Consider the following 14,603-nt stretch of genomic DNA (forward strand, 5'->3'; position numbering starts at 1 on the left):
ATGTTTATATGAAAAAAATCACCTGCATGCATTAGGGCACACCTTCTGTGCTGGGGGAGCCCTCCCTCTCCTACTTTCTCAGGCTCAGTGCTCCTTCCTGACCCATTGTCTGAATCACACTCCTGGCCCAGCTGGGTCCATGGGCATCATCACACCAAGCCCCTCTCTCCCATGCAGCCTCCATGGCCCCCAGGCCTGCACAGGTCCCCAGGGATGCATTTCCCTGACCCCAAATGCAGCTTTCCCCCAAACACACCTGCAGCTCCCCAGTGACAGGGATGTGCTCCCTAAGCCAGCTCCCAGTGCTGGCACCAAGCAGGGCAGGCAAGCACAGCCTGGGAGCCTCTGCCTGGCCAGAAACCTTCATTTCTCTCTGCTCTTTCCCCACATGGCTGCACCCTGCATTCCTTATCCCTCAGGTTCGGGTGAGCTCAGAGCAGAGATGCAGAGAGGTCCCTGGTAGGGCTGGGCCATCTCCATCAGGGAAGGGCAAGCAGACATCACCTGGACTCTGACCAGCATCACTTGCTGAACTAGCACAGATATGGGGAGAGAAAAAAGAATTTATTTCAGAAATTACTTTGTTTTAAAACCTCTTTATACATACTAGATCAGCATCTTACAACTGTTAGTGTCTAAGTTTAGATGCCTCTCTTTTGTAGCTTCAGATGTATCTGTATCTCAAGACTTGCTGAAGTTAGCACTAATTTTTGTAGTGCTGTGCACATTTGAAAGTTGGGTGCTCCTATTTAAGCACTAACATCAGAAGCCAAATTTCAGTGTGTCAGTAGTAAAATATTTGGCTAAGCAGTTATATTATTAGCATTTTCATTTATTTTCAAGTTTTTGTTTCTCAAGTATTATAGAGATCAGCAAATTTACCATTTACTGTTGCAGTGACTATAGAATTCTGCAAAAAACCATTTTCTTTATTTCAACCTATTATTGCAGGAAGCAATAACACTCTACTAGATGCTTCATATGTTGCTAAATTGAAAATATCCTAAATATGCAGCTTAGAATGAATTCCAAATCAAATATACACCCTGAGGGCCAAAACTAGAGTCAATAATACTGCTCAGAAAACAGGTATAATGTTTTACCTGTAGTAATTTCTAAGTAATTGAAAGTGAGACTATATCTATTTATGTTGCTGTCACTTGCAGTAGTTCTAAGTTCGACTTTAGGTGTCAGCTGCAAGTGATTATGAAGAAAAAAACCACATTCAGATGAGTTATGATAATCAGAAAACCCACCAAGCATATTTTTCCCTGTTTACATTTCCAGTTAAGGGCAAATAATGACAGTTTGGAGGCACTGAAGGAGTGCAGATAATTGGTATATATATCTCAATATCTGAGATGCCTTTTGAAAAAATGCTAACAAAATAAATTATATTCTTGCACAGTATTCTTCCAAATTCTGTCACCCACAGAGTGTCAGAAACACTTTCTCCATATGCTCTTGGTCAACCCCCTGATTAAATGAGAAGAACACTAAAATATAGAATAATAAGGGTGGGTAATGCCAGGCAGATTTCAGGTTCAGCTCCTGTATAGCAGACAGGTGATGTGGAGCCAGAATGCACAGTCATCTGTTTGTGAGTCTTATTTTTCAAGCTCTGTTGCCTTCTCTCAATGCCTCAACTGATAAAAAGCAGGGCACTGTTCTGGTAGCTAAATGAAGCCAAGATGATAGGTATAGTTATTTAATTTTGAAATAATTCAGAAATTGTAATTTGCATTCTTTTTTTGATTTTAACATGCAGAAATTCACAGATGCTGATGTCACTACAAATTTCTGCATGCTAAAATAAAGTTGCAGGAGGTAAATAAAATTTAACTTATTTTTTATATCTTAACTTACTTTTTACATCTATCTTACATTGTGATAGGTTAATCTTCTTTCTTTGCATTAATATATCTTCTAAGTCACATAACTCATTTTTCTGGCAATTATACTAAAAAGCCCAAGAGAACATCACAGTCATTTCATGGTGTCATCAATAACGTGCAAAACAATTCTTTGTTACTGGTTAGAAACAAGTCCTAGTCTACAGAAAACTGATCAAAATTTAGGCAAGGAGGAACAATAAATCAGGATAATTTTTGGCACAGAAGATGCAGACCTCAAAATAAAGCCAGCATGAGCAGCATTTGACTTACAGCCCCTAGAAGACTCATGGGTGGGGTATCACATCCTTCTGTTGTAAGGGCAGGGTTATTTCACACAGATTTATCTGTCTGTAAAACTGGAGGTCTCTTCTAAGTCTGCTGTTTGAAATCTCTCTACAGGAAGGCAAAAGTCTTTTATTCTGTGGCTGCTAAGAGAGAAAGGGCAAATTACCATGGGGAGGTAACAATAATAGTCCTGTAGTTGTGGAAGAAATTAGGCAGTTAGTTTAGCTCAGCACACAATTTTTAAACTGTTAAAATTAGGAGAGAGGATTCTCATCCTGTATCTGTTGGGAGGTGTGTCGGAGCGAAGGGAGACAAGCACATCCTAATGATGATCATTGAGTCTCAAATTTATTGATCCGGCTTACATGCTTTTATAGTAGTGGTTATTAAGCTCATACATATTGCAAAAGCTAAGCTCATCATTGGCTACAGATTAAATGTCAGCTCCTTTTTTGTAGCTACATTCTCAGGATGCTTTGTGGATTTCTGTTAAGACTAGTACCTGTTTATACATCCTGTTATTATTGTCTTACTACCTGCTCAAGGACACAGTGTTGATGTTTTCTTGTAATCAGAAGGCTGAGAACTTACTGCTTACAGCTGCATTTTTACTGCTTAACCACCTGTATATGATCATGGCCTTTTCCCTCAAGCCACATCTGCACAAAAACTCTCCACAGAGGTGTTATGCTCAAATAGGTGCTTCTGGAAAGAAAGGAGCCAACCTGCCTTTGTGCCTCCTCTCCTGCATTAACCCTGTCCTGAACTAGGTAATATGGAATGTATTACTTACAAGCAATGGCTTTTATTAAAGGATATTTTCATGTTGAGCATCAGTTCAGCTATCAGCAGGAATTCCTAGTGGCTCCTATTCTTTTGTTTTCTCCAGTTTGTATGTGCAGATGTAAATATATACTTCCTACCAGCAGCTGTCCATTGTCTGGTAGGTGATGTTTGAAACCTGCTGTGCTCTATAAAGTCTGAATCCTTGAGAGATTTTCTGCCATCATCATCAAGCTCATGGGGCTGCTTTCCCAAAGTGAATACCTCCCACATTAAGACATGAAATGTATGTCAATAGATACAAGATAAGTCCTTTTTCACAGAACAAGATACATATGCAACATTCAAATTATCAGACTCTGAGAATATTGTTCAAAAAAGTGACTGACAGGTGTGATTCTGTACCTGAATGTAAAACTCCTACTGCATAAGAAGATTAATTTAGATGATAAAGTTAGTTACAAAATATATTTAATGGAGACAATTAAGTATATTGAGCTGAATTTTCTGCAGAACACATGCAAATATCCTCTTAAGTATGTGTGTGTATACAGAGGGAAGGAAAAACAAAATGACAACTATAGGTATCTATGTCTTTATAAAATAATAAGAAAAAAATTACTGATTTTTCTGACTGGGACATACACTTCTTTGGTATGAGAAAGATTTCCAAATATTTACAGTGTCAGTTGTATATATACCTTTAAAAGCTGGAATACACAGGAGCAATAGAAACACTGAATAATATCATAATTACTAATTCATAATTATGGCCTTGCAAGCCACAATTTTGCTTGTAACTATATATATGTGATAAATATGCCTACCCTGAAGTAAAAAAAAAAAAAAAGAGAAATATTTATTTCACAATGATATATAATATTGGCTGTAATTTTCTTTTTAAAGGAATTTATGGGGTCTTTGATTTCACTCCAGCTTGAAGACTAGAGCATTGTAGTGTCACAGTGACACTAAAATGGCATCCAAATCCCAGCTTTCATAGAATATAAAAAAAACAGGATTCTTTGTTCTCTGACATCTGCTTTTGGGATATGAATACATCAGTTCTGTTCTTTAGCCCTTTAAAGGCTCATTAGTTAAAAACAATCAAACAAGAACTGACTGATCCCACTGTCCCCTTGCTTCCACTGCATCAATGGATAGTGCTAAAGTGAGAAAAATATCTTCTAAGGAAAAATAAAATTTGTCATTGAAGTTAATGCCAATATTGACGTTAATGAAAGTAAAGCCTGGGGCCAGGATTTAATCAATAGGAGCAAAAAGAAAAGTATCACCACACAACCCAACTTCTGATTTAATTGGATATATTATAAACAACTTGTTGAGGGCATGAATGAGTTGTTTCTCTGCCAGAGTGGTTAGCACTGGGAGGCTAACTGAGGTTAAAGATAAGAAGCAACCCAACATTCAGAAAGACTTTTATCTGCTTTATTCACTGTGGTTCTGCGCCGAGAACAGTGGGTTGCCAATCTTTCATCACTTTGACAGCTGCCAAAATTTTCCTTCTGGAGGAGCAGGCCCAGATAAGTGGAATTCAAGCCTGTTCACAAAAGGTTCCCTTTCCTTTGACACCTTTTGCAGACTTTTAGAAACGCTGAACAGACTCCAGGGATTTGGAACCACTGAAGTAGAAGTTGAAATGTTTGAATCTCCTGGTGGGAAGTGATCTGCAAACAGATATACTTTTTTCTGAGATTCAGAGTCCCAGCTCCCAGAGTTTCTTTTTCACAGCAGGGCAACACTGATTTATGGTCTAGACAGACCAAAGACTTGACTTGATCTCCACTGCCAAAGTTTACCATATCAGACACATATGAAGCAAATGTGGAGTGGGCAGAGTTTCTGTTTGCCTAAAAGAAGAATCCTAGTGCTAAAAATCCAACTATGACAGTTTGCATAAAAATATTGAACAAGAACACAAACTATAACTGCTTTTTATAGTCCTTCAGTGTGTTAAATGTCTAACATTTCTGCTTAACAAGTTGATGAAATCCTAATGTAATGGCATATATACATACAAACTCACATGTCAAATTTCATACATACCAAAGGCCCATGCACCTGACCTGCTGCTAAATTTGGTGTGATGAAAAACTTCTGGTGCTGAGGACTTCTGTGGAAACGTGTTTCCTAGAGAACTTATACACAGCTTATCCAGAACATACCTAAAAAGCACAAACCAAACTTGGTTGTGACTGAGCTACAGTGAAATGCTATTTACTCCTTCTTGAACATCATAAGGTTCCTAAAGAAAGCCTAGGCAGAATCTCAGGTTTGCAAAGATACCTGATAGAGGCATTACCTATAATCCAGAACAGATCATTGATATCATCTTAATAGGGAAATAATGCAGAATTACAGGAACTCACCTGTTGTCGGGCCAGTCTAGCCCAGCTTTCTGCTCCAGTAGGGTTATTCCCAACATCACAGCAGGTCAGCCATGGCTCTGTCTTGCTAAGTCTTAAAAGCCCCTAAAGACTGCCATCTCCCTGGACAGCATGTTCCACTGTTCCACCACCCTCCTGGAGAATCACCTTCTCTTGCTGTCCAGCCTGAACTTCCAGAGGCACAGCCTGTGGCCAATGCCTGCTGTTACATGACCTGGCACAGAAAGGATTCCATTGGCTTTGTAACTGTAAATTGTAGGGGGATACAATATAAGTAAATAAAGTGGTATAGAATGTAATCTCACCCCCTAAAGAGTTGCAGCTGAGCCAATTCCTAGAGATTAGGAGCCGGCCTGATGTTAACAGGCCACAGCTGTAGCCAATGAGAAGTGTGTTATAAAAGAGTGGATTGGTTGGTTGAGGGGAATTGGAGTCAGTTGGTTGCTGTGAGGACAAGGAGGAGTCCGTACCTAGAGGAGAAGCGTACAAGAAACATCAAGGAAGTATGAAACTCTGGTGATATAGAACCTTTGCAACGTAGTGACAACAGAACTCCTGCACTATAATAACAGTAAGTGACTTTAGGCAGCTTTTAGATCCCTTCCTATGCCCTCTTCTTCAGGCTAAGCAGCTCTCTCCCTCAGCCTCTCCTCAGAGGACAGGCTCCATGGGCTGCTCATTCTCTCCAGCTTCTCTCCATTGAGGCCACTGATTAAGATGCTTGGTCCCCAAATGAGGTGCAAACCTTGTGCTCAAAGCAAACATTGAGGTTTCTTTACAGACATTACCAGTGAAATCTCTCAGCTGTGATTTGCCTTTAAGCCTTAACTTTTGGACACAGCTGTGTGATTCAATTTTCTCTTTTTTATTCTTATTCCATAATAATTTCTGGTCATTAACGGAAAGAAAACACAAAGTGCTGTATCACACCCCTGGCAGCCAGCTGCAGCTGATCAATGCCGGTAAACTGCATATCCACCACCATCTGAGCTTCTGATTGTCAGGCTCCCAATTCTTTCACCTACCCTGTCATCCCAAGGTCAGATACTTTCACAGTAAGTTTGCTGTCAATCAAACAGTTCCAAGCAGCCTTTAGTGGAGGAATGAAAAGAGATGAGTGGAAAGAACACAAAGAGGACCAAATAACACCAGGAATTTGCTAATAATGTCTTCTAGCATTTCAATGAATGAGATCTTTGATTGATGCAATTAAGTTTGAAACTGTGAGGGAATAGTAAGTTGATCTCTTGTTTCACTTTTTGACTATTGAAACATTCTGTAGCATTATCCCAGCTTAAAAAAATTAAGACAATTGAAGGATGAGAAGCAGAGGTGAGAAACCCACATTCATCTAGAAAAACAGCAACAGAGCAAGAAGCTAAAGCCCATCTTTTAAAAGGCTTCCTACTCCAGGCCCTTTTCAGTAGTCTCAGAATTTACCAAGGCATCAAAAAGTGAAAAGCATTGATTGGATTATTTGCAGTGCACTACAAACAGAGTGAAAGGCAATTTAAATAGCTTGATTTCTGAAAAGTTCCAAAGAAGCCTATTTCTGCAAATGATCACTTGAGAACATTTGTCTAGAGCTGTATTCTCTGTGTGCATTCTCATTAACTTCTGTGATACTATTTGCATCTACAGTTTTCATCCTGAAATCAAGCTCAAGTTTTACTTCTGCTTTCCCACGGTGCACAGCCAGTTATTGGGAAAGTGATTTTATATTTACAGCTTGAATTCTGCTACTCAAGTTGTCTGAAATGTCTGATTTCTGAATCAGTTGTGGAAACTGGTGAAGTATGGATTCAACAACTTTGTTTATACATGGGCAATTCTTTCAAAGCATCAACAGTACAACTGAAATGCTACTTGAGGCAATTGCACCCCTATTGAAAAATGAAGCAAATCTGGAACATAAATTGTCAAAAATCTTCCAGCATGTTTTTTGTTGAAAGTTAGAAGGCAAAATATTGCTACTGACTGAAATGTAATGCAGCAGAAATATGATTGTGTTCGCTATTATTAGGCCAATAAAAGACTATTATATTTCCTCAATGAAGGAAAGCATTTTTGAAAGCTAAGTTTTGCATAAACTTTAGGTACAAGTCCTTGAAAGGACTGATCCCTTCATCAAAAGCAACTTGAAATACATGCTTGCTAACTGGCAGATAAATGTAGGGCATTCCCATCATTAAGGACACACTTTTGTGCTGCTAAATCCTGTTTCAGGTTTTGGCTATAAGACTGTAATTTTATCAATACTGAGTCTTCTTTTGATTGTCATCAATACCAAGTTTCAAAGTACTAAGCAGAAGGACACTCAATCCTTTTGAAATGGAGTATTTGAAGTCGGAGTTATCCAGTTTCAACAATTTCCTTCGGAACACAGTATTGATATTTGAAGAACAAAACTTAGAGAAATGTACAATAATTTCTATTTATTCTTTGATTATTTTATTTATTTTCCTGTAGTTTGGGAAGCTTAATCATCCCACACACTTTGTGCTGTATAGTGTATGCTCAACATTATACTCCATCTATTTATTGACTGAATACTTGTCTAATGGCTGCTTGGTCAGCTACCTAGGGAGTCATGGCAAGGGACCCTTTCTACCCTTTACCTTTCTGGGAGTATTTTAGTATTTGTGCTGAGAAATGGCACATTAATTGCTGAGCCTGAGCCCACAAGGGCAGGCAGCACAGCGTGCAGTGCTGTGGATGTGTCAGCTCCCCTCTGAAGCAGAGCACTGCAGAGTGCAGGGTATCCTGGGCTAGAAGGGACCCACAGGGACCACGGGGACAGTGCTGGTGACAAGTGGCTTTAGTGCTTCCTCCAGAGCTGCCCTGGGCTGAGCCAGCTGGGTGTCAGGGGGCAGCAGAGCCCAGGCTGGTCAGGGTGAGGGCCAGCACGGGCAGTGCAGCTGTGGCTGATCCCAGGGGTGGAACTGGCCAGTGTTGGGTCATGCCCCTGCCTTCTCCTTCTCCTGTGGGATACCTCACAAAATCTCCCTGCCTGAACTGACAGCTCTCCAGAAACAGCACCAAAAACATCCTATCATACTTCCAGAAAGCTAAGTTGTGCTGGTGGTATTGTGTAAGTTTGGGGATTGACTCAAAGCAGTAACTTTCATTGGGGTAGTCAGAGGTTTGTACACATTTAATGCTTAACTGCTTCTTTTTTACTAGTTAAAATGCAGTACATGTCGAAACCTTGCAAAGTGCCTTCCAGCCCTTGTGTTAGTAGATTAGTTAGCTGTTGCATGAGCTGCAATGCTCCAGCTGGCCAAATAACAAAATATGTCATAGATGTCACCAGGAAATCTGTTACATTTGCCTCAGCCTGCTTTTCCCTCCTCAGCACCTGGGATATGCAGCACAGGCTCCCAGCCCATTGGAGGTTCCTGCAGCACACTCTAATGAACTCTGAGGGTTGGTACTTGTCTCCCAGCCGTCACATATGGAGCAAAAGACTTTCACATTCTGCCCTTGCAATGGTTCTACATCCCATTTTAAACACCTTCCTTTCCCCTTTCCCTTCTCCATTCCCCTACTTCCCATTCCAGCTCTCATTCCCATCCTCATTCCCATTCCCTTCCTTCTCTCTCACTCTTGAGACTCCTCTCTTCCCCTGCATTATGTGCCACTGCATGCCATTGTTTAGATGAGGCAGCTCTGGACAGTTCTGTTTTCCCATTCAGGGAGCCACTGTCATGTTCAAACTCAAAAAATGAAAATGACCTGAATGTGCCCCAGGTTCATTTTTAACACAATGTAGGGATTTTGTTGGTGAGCAGTCACACCAAGCATGTCCAGGGCACACTCACAGAAATGCTGCACATTCACTGGATGCTTAATAAGGAACCTTGTTGAATACAGACACTGAACATTCCTGCCTGGCTAGACTGAACCAGGAAAGCACCTTCTTTTCCTTAATTAAAAGAAAAAAATAACTTGCAAGAAACAAAGAAGCAATGAGGTTGAGATTAATTTCAGTCAACTTTAGGCTTTTATAGCATTATGTCCAGAAAGAATGAGACATGAATCATCTGATCTCCTTAAAGGACTACATTAGGACATGATGAATTATGCCTTAGAAATATTTCTTTCCACTAAAGAGAGGGTCTAGGAAAGTGGTTGCGGTATCCCACTATAAATATTTAAAATTAGATAAATTCTACCCCAGCCCAGACATGAAGCAAGTTGTCTGCAATTTTGTTTTTCTGCACAGATACAGATTTATAAGTGGGGAGATGAAGAGTTATTAACCTCATGTCCCCTCCAGAGGCTGCAGAGTTTAAAAGACCCAAACACTGCCACATATAAGAGCCCCATCCACCACATTTAGTTTCTTTACATTAAGAGTAATATATTTTCTATTGTCCAAGTATTTCTGAAATACTGAATAAGTAAAAAAATTCTCACTGTACTCTGTATTTGCACTATTTTTAGTCTTTATGTGGTACTCCAATCCTAACTCGTGCTATCCAGCTTTACTTCTGTTAATGGTTTTCCTGCCATACTGGGCTGGAAATTCTGGTTTTCAGAGTTCATTTAACAGCTCCACCTCTATATTGCAGGGAGGAAAGAAGAAACTCAGAAGTTCATTGCTGTGAAGTTTGAAGGAAATTTCCCGTCCCTAAAGTTAAATAGAGCCAGTGGTATCCAGCCTCTTTGGGGACTGGACCACAAATGCCTTTCCCAACCTTTTGGCCACACCTGAGCTTCATTCTGAACCTCCTGTACAGGTCCAAGGAAAAGAAGAGTGAGCCAAGGCTCCCAAGGGATTGTGTTCCATCCAAGATCTCAGTGGCTGAGTACCACCAAGAGTGAGTGGGAGTAAGTAGCAAGCCTCAAGAGGAAAATGTTTACACAGAGGAGAGCATGGATAAGGCTGTGTCTGCTCCAGAAAGGTCCATGGACATGAATTTCTGCAGTCATCTCCTTGTGCACCTGACTGGTCCTGTGGTGCTGCCCATCCTGCATCAGTCAATGAGAACAGGGCTGAGTTTGCTCAGGGCTGTGTTCTTGTCTGGGTGAGCTGCTTTTCTCCACGTTTTTATATTGTAAAACTGTCTCAGAGGATTCCTCTAAACTGACCTGCAGAAAAAGCCACACTGAGAGCAAACAACACAGAAAAAGAGGTGAAAACAAGAAAAACAGAGCTTGAGGGGAAATGCACTCAGTGTGGGTTTGTTCCAAGCCTATTTTAGAGGTGCAAATTTTGTTCATTTCTGTAGAAGAAGCATTTTTTTTTTTGAAATGTGACTATTAATACCAAGTCAGCACAAGAATTTCTAGCACTTCATAACACTACAGCTATTTGAAGAGCATCAGCATCCTCTAGCTACACAGCAGAGCAAAGACTACACAGAAACTGTTCCATGGTTGCTCATATAGAAGCAATAAAGGATATTTAGGACCTTCTGACACAGCAGCTGTTCAGACTGGCCATGGGAGATATTACCTGCATACCAACTACAAAGAGAAATACTTGGCTTTTTATTCACTGGCTGGTTTCTGAATAAAGTGCAGCAGACACACAAAAAATGCCAGACATTTTAAATATTTTCAAAACTGCTTTTAAAAGTCAGAGGGTAGATCTGGGACTTCTCCTGCATATGTGATTATTTGCCATGAGATTACAGGGAAACCACTGGTTCCCATCTGCTTCCCCTCATCAGGGGCTCTCCTTACCCTAAATATCTGAGTTCATTCTGTGACATTTTCTTAGGGTAACTCCTTAGAGGAGGATCCTGCTGCCCTGAAGTTCTGCCCAGAGCTCTATCAGGAGCTGTTTGCTCTGTCTCCTGCAGACCATGACACAGCTGTCTGCCTTAAACCTGGAAGGTTCATAGTTCTCCTCTAACCTTATTATTATTATTATTATTATGTAACCCTCTGGTTACATAATATTTAAGTAAACTAAATAAACTGAGAGTTGCCAAAGGGAGAAACAACCCAAACACGCTCTGTCAGATCAATTCAGGGAGCACCAATGAAAGTCTTTTTAATAGCAGCTCCCTTTCATGAAGCATCACTTTAGTCTACAACCTCATTTATTTAAATGACTTTTTCTTTCCCTGAAAATAAATACCTTCATGCCTTCAGAAATCTGTGGGCAGTGAGGTTCCCAATGACAATATCTGTATTTATTGTCATTATTATGACAGCCATACATAGGATACCACTGCTGTAGGTATAGTGGACATGTAAAGTGGAAATGCAAGCTCTCTCCAAAGAATCTTCTGCTTCTTATGAAGATGGGTTCTATAAATCCACTCATGCTTAGCAATACTCTGCTTTTCTGGCAGTTTGCTGACATTGGAGTTTTCTCTGCAATGAAAAAACAATATGAATAGTGTATAATAGTTAAAATAGTGAAAAACTTGTGGCCTTTCAATACCTAAAATGGCTTATCAGGAGGATGGAGACAGACCTTGTGCTAAGGCCCATAGTAATGAGGCCAGGAGTGGTGGTGTTAAATGGAATGAGGGTAAATTTAGACTGATTGTAAGGAAGATATTTTTCATGAGGAGGGTGGTGAGATGCTGGAACTGTTTGCCCAGAGAAGCTGTGAATGCCCCATCCCTACAGGTGTTTGAAGTCATGTTAGGTGAGGCTTTGAGCAACCTGATCTAGTGAAAAGCATCCCACGGCAGGGACTAGATGATCTTTAAAAGTCCCTTCCCTTGTCCCTAAAACACAAACCATTATAAGATTCAATGACTCTATGAAGAATTCCTTTCTTGGGTTAAAAGTAATGCTACATATACATTTTTTGAGTAGTTATGCCATGGTCTAAGGTGAATATTTGAAAAAAATGGCACATATGTAATTGTCTGGATGTTTTATCACTTGAACACTTAAACAGCCTCACTCCTCCTCTGTGCAGGATATTGGAAAGTCAAATATCCTCAGTGCAAGCCCTAACAGGCAATGACACCACATATCCCTTGAGTGACCTTAGGAGGAGATTGCATCTACCTTTTCAAACATTACACAGAAGCTTTCCAAAATTGCACAATCCTAGACCTCCCAAACAAATGTCCTTAGCCTGACAGATGACAGGAATTCATTTGACAGAGGAAGAAGCCTCTTAAATTACCTCTTCTACGCAAACAATAAAGATTGTTATTGAAGATTCCTTTCACAGGATAATAGAAGAGATTTTTCAAGGAAAACTCTGAATTTTTTCCAGTATGGTTTATTATAAGAAACCTTGTTCTGTTTCATTCAAATATTTTGGCATGCATCTAATGCTTTAAATATCATATCATCTTATTGAAAAGGGAAAGATGGATCTGATCTGGGCACCCTTTGTGCTGCACTGGACTACTCACATACATACATGCAAAAGCACAGGACTCCTAGCAAGGCAGATTTAATGTTGGAATAAGAGTACAAAGATTGAAATCCCAGCATCATTGAAGTCAGTGACAAAACTCTACTGATTTAAATGAAACCAGGATGGTTTTTATTAATGTTTGAGTCAAGCAGATAAACTTTATCCGATTCTAAGCATTTCGGGAAACTTTATGCTTAATATCCAGAAGGTTATTTAAAAAGAAAAATATTGAAGTGAAGGGAGACGACCATCCGATTGATGAGCATCGACTCCAGTTTATTGATCAAATCAGACACCTTTTATAACAGTGTTAATTCACTTCATGCATATTGCAAAATCCGAGGTCACGATAGGCTACAGAGAAAACTTGAACTCCTCCTTTTGTTTACAATACCTGAGGTTTGTTTATTGAAACCAAAATTAGTGTTCTCACCGTGATATGAAAAGTTCTCAAAACCTTCATATCTGTTCCCAGAGCAGCCAAGGACAGAATGTTTACCTGTTATTGAGAAGACGGTCTGAGGATCTTGTTAATATAAAAGGTGGCTGAGAACCTAATTATTAACAGAATCAAGCCTGGGAACTGCTGCTTTACAGCTGCCTTTTATTTTTCCATTAGCTGAATACCTTCATGGCCTCTTTCTTTAAGCCATGTTTGAACCAGGCTCTCCACAGAAAAATATTCAAGAAATGTTGCTTAATCTTTACTAGACTGGTGTGGAAAACATTTAAGCAGTAGATGGCTGCATATTGATTACCCTTGGCTTATCATCATTCCAAGGCAGCTTTCTCAAGTAAGCACTTGGTACAAATCCTTCATTCCCACAAGATAAGCAGTTCCTGGTTTAGATATCGTACATGACTGAATCTTAAATTGGTCACTTAACACAGGAAAAGAGATTAATCAGAGAGCCACTTCTTAGAACATTACAGAAATGCTCATGGTTAAAACATTTCTGCTTTTACCATGCATAAAAATACAGAAGTAATTTGTTTTAGAAAATTGCACTTCAATGAAGAACTCTTTTTGCCAGTCATGGAATGGTTTCCTCCTCCGTGGTTGGTTTCATCGAGTGGGAGGTTGGAGCAGCTGCTCTGGGATGTCCTTGTGTGCCACCTCAGGCGCTGTGATGGACACCAGTGACTGATGCTGCCTGCAAACTACCCAGGGTTGAGCACAGGGGCAGTAGGCAGGCTCAGCTCTCTTCCCTGCACAATGCCAGGTTAAATTGAGAAGCTGAGTGAACTTGGGCAGCTCAGATACACTCAGACCAGCTGGCATGACAGCTCTATGTCACAGGGGCTGGCAGGCATCTATAAAGTTAAGGTGGTGGGCTGGATGTCGTGTCCATCAGAAAAATAAATTGTATATTTGAGTATGAGTAGGCACAGAGGAATAAGTTCTTTTTTCACTGATCTCAGTAGCACAAGAAAACTGATAATTCATAAAAACAGGTGAAACAGGTAACTCCTGATGTTTATTCTGACTGCATTCAAGAAATTGAGATCCTAATTCCTTTTTTCAAGCAGAATTTAAATTTTTTCAATGGTGTATATGTGACTTTTCCTTATACAATCAAGACTGCAAAAGTGTCAGTTTCTCTACCCAAAGGAAAAAACCTTTAAATGTTCTGCCTTTCTCTGGATGTCTGTCTGCTCCTTCATCCATCTTAGAGCCCTCTAACCAGGCTCCATAAGCAAAGCTGCCTGTATCATATATTTTTACATAAGCATAAATGAAGGTGTTTAGGAGCACATGTCAGCTTACCAATTTATCATTTCTTTGAGTTGGTGGGGTCATGTGCTGCTTTTTTCATCCACAACTGTTTGCAATCCTGCGATTTACCTCAACCTAAGTGGCTTTTTAATTGGTTTTCTTGTAATTGTAAA

The 14,603-nt window shown here is 40.0% G+C and overlaps 2 long non-coding RNA genes across 2 annotated transcripts; one reads left to right on the forward strand and one right to left on the reverse strand.

Annotated features, from left to right (window-relative positions):
- Positions 1-4,438: 4,438 nt before the first annotated feature.
- Positions 4,439-5,584, reverse strand: LOC135445522 (uncharacterized). The gene is made up of 3 exons (XR_010439552.1): positions 5,354-5,584; positions 5,031-5,149; positions 4,439-4,834 (listed from the first exon to the last, which is right to left on the reverse strand). It is a non-coding gene; the product is annotated as an uncharacterized LOC135445522 (long non-coding RNA).
- Positions 5,585-5,793: 209 nt separating this feature from the next.
- LOC135445558 (uncharacterized) lies at positions 5,794-11,491 on the forward strand. Its single transcript, XR_010439555.1, has 2 exons — positions 5,794-5,942; positions 9,946-11,491. It is a non-coding gene; the product is annotated as an uncharacterized LOC135445558 (long non-coding RNA).
- The last annotated feature ends 3,112 nt before the right edge of the window (positions 11,492-14,603 follow it).

The sequence above is a fragment of the Zonotrichia leucophrys genome, chromosome 1 (genome assembly GCF_028769735.1).
Source record: "Zonotrichia leucophrys gambelii isolate GWCS_2022_RI chromosome 1, RI_Zleu_2.0, whole genome shotgun sequence".
Lineage (NCBI taxonomy): Eukaryota > Metazoa > Chordata > Aves > Passeriformes > Passerellidae > Zonotrichia > Zonotrichia leucophrys.